Source organism: Mytilus californianus, unplaced genomic scaffold (assembly GCF_021869535.1).
Source record: "Mytilus californianus isolate M0D057914Y unplaced genomic scaffold, xbMytCali1.0.p SCAF_3, whole genome shotgun sequence".
NCBI lineage: Eukaryota > Metazoa > Mollusca > Bivalvia > Mytilida > Mytilidae > Mytilus > Mytilus californianus.
Genome location: NW_026262679.1, coordinates 97,189,097 through 97,191,819, shown reverse-complemented (window position 1 = coordinate 97,191,819; position 2,723 = coordinate 97,189,097). Strand labels below are relative to the sequence as shown.

Here is a 2,723-nt window from a genome sequence, read left to right as displayed (position 1 = left end):
ATTAAGAAGATAAAATCTCATTTCCATACTCCAGACATTTACGTATATAAGAACTAGTCACTGTCAGGACTTTTAAAGAATTGCTATTAATGCAACATTTCATATTTACCTGATTCTCACTATAACTTGTAGGAAGTATATTTGATATAATAGTTTTAAAGTTTATTCTGTAGTTAGAATATTTTTCACAATTCAGTAAAAAGTGATTTTCATCTTCTACCTCACCCGATTTACATACATTGCAAACTCGTTCATTGGTGGGTAAACCTAAATGTCGCCCTTTTTCTATAGCAAGATTGTGTGTGCTCAATCTTATTTTACACAGAGATGACCTTTCTAATTTGTTCCTTAGAACATCAACATAAGAACTACGCTGATTTGAATTATGACATTTTGGTAAAATTTTAGTTTGGATGAATTAAAAATTTTTGATGATTGATCCTGCGTGCACTGATCAATCACTCGTTGTTTAATACTTGGTAGATATTGTTTAATAGAACATTTTCTCCCAGCTATGTTTGAAAATCCTAGATTGTTTAAAATAGAATAAAGTTTCTTTGTCCAGGGGTTATTTTTTTCAGTTGCCAGAAAAATTTTGGATACAAGGGTGTTTTCAGACCTTAAAATATGTTCAACAAATTTAATACAAGAAAATGAGATTTTTGACCACAATGGTAGCCTGCCGAGCTCAGCTCTACAAGCAGCTTTAATTGCTTTGCAATGAACACCTAAAATTTCTTATGGAATTTTTCAAAAATGGAATTGACTCCTGAATTATCAAAAACGCCCCAAACCTCACTACAATACAGCAAGATCGGACTTACTAATGAATCAAATAATTTTTCTAAAAGTTTACAAGGATTATCCAATCCAATTGTTTTCTTAATCTTAAAACATGCTTTTCTAGCTTTTTCCATAAGTAAGGATACAGCTAAATTAAAGTCGCATTTACACTTTAACATCAATACAGTTCACTTCAATTATTACCTGTGGGGAAGTTCTCAAACCTCTTTCACAACTTAGTTAAGGTTCATCAAAAGGAATTGATAAATATGGCCGTGTTTACACAACAAAATCTACTATGAGTACAGACAAACTGATGCATCCAGGAAAGTTTTAAGGCATGGCAGGAGCTAGATATATAAACGTTATATGTAGTCTATGTTTCAGAAAACTAAAAACTTACCTGGATTTTGATGTGCATTTTTTTCCAATCTGCAGAAGATAGCAAAATAAACAAACACATGAGTTTCATTTGATACGGTCCACTCAGTTAAACAGTTTAAATCACCTATTGTTTGCAGATGACTATTGTCCATCTATTGTCCATTTAAATCAATACTACTCACAACATTTATTATATGAGGGGAGCGTCTCAAACCTCTTTCCCAACTTAGTTTATTTTGAATAAAAGGAATGAAAAAAAGTGCACTGCAAAATCCTGTTAAGTTTTTAATTTTCTAAAACATAAAATATATGTGAATTTTATCTATTTAGGGCATGCTATGCCTTTAAACTTTTCAAGATACACAGGTTTGTCTGTACCTAGAGTAAATTTTGAGGTGTAAATGCAGCCATTTTAGCCAAAGGGTCCACATGAACCTTAAATTTCTTCTTGATAACGATTTGAATAACTATTCTTTTATTGAGAAATAACTATTTATCCTATGATTTATTCTCTCTTATCAAAATTATTTAATATCTAATAATTACGTTGAATCCATTTAAATGAACAACAAACATGACAGAGGAAGTGATTATTACATATTTTTCTTTTGAAAGTGAAATATGTTATTTTAAGTAACTGGAAAAAAAAATCTAGACTTTTAACATGACATTATAGGTATGTGTACAAATGCAAAAAACTAGGTGACTAGCAAAGTGTGATTTTATAGAGTTATACTTTGTTATTTTAAAAATAAAATTTTTGTAACTAAATAAAAATATAAATACATACATTGTATTAAATTGAAGTAATAGGAATTAATAATTTCATATGTTAAACCCTTGTTTTCTAAATGTTCCAAAAAGTAGTTTTAAGTTATTGATATTATCAATGTTTGAAGAGATAAAATTCATAATAAAAATACACAAATTTTTTATTATTTCATATTAGTTTATACTCTGCACAAAGGTTAGGAGGATAAATTGGATACCTTTGGCATCCATGTCAACCTTTTTGATGTATAAAAGATGTGTCAGCTACCTACCAAAATTAGATCATTCTGACCTACATTTCAGGCTTAAGTGAGTGTACATTATTTCATGTTCAAATTTTAGGTGGATAAATACGTTTCAATCCTTTATACTTGAATTTCATACTTAATAAACCTTCTGGTTTAGTTTTTGGTTTGATCAGTTAATTTCTCAGGTTCAAAGTGATCTACAATTGTACTACTTGATGTATTAATGGTTTTTTAGCTCACCTGGCCCTAAGGGCCAAGTGAGCTTTTCTCATCACTTGGCGTCCGTCGTCCGCGTCGTTAACTTTTTATATTTTGAACTTCTTCTAGAGAACCACTTAATGGAATGAAACCAAACATGGCATGAATATTCCTTATGAGGTGTTGACCAAGTGTTGTTACTTTGAAGCCGATCATTAATCCAAGATGGCCGCCTGCGGGAGACTTAGTTAATCATAGGACCCTATGGGAAATATTTATAAATGTCTTCTTTTAGAGAACCACTGAATGGAATGAAACCAAACATGGCATGAATGTTCC

At 30.7% G+C, this 2,723-nt stretch overlaps 1 pseudogene; it reads right to left on the bottom strand.

Annotated features, from left to right (window-relative positions):
* Nucleotide 1: 1 nt before the first annotated feature.
* Nucleotides 2-962, bottom strand: LOC127733692 (uncharacterized; annotated as a pseudogene).
* Nucleotides 963-2,723: the final 1,761 nt, after the last annotated feature.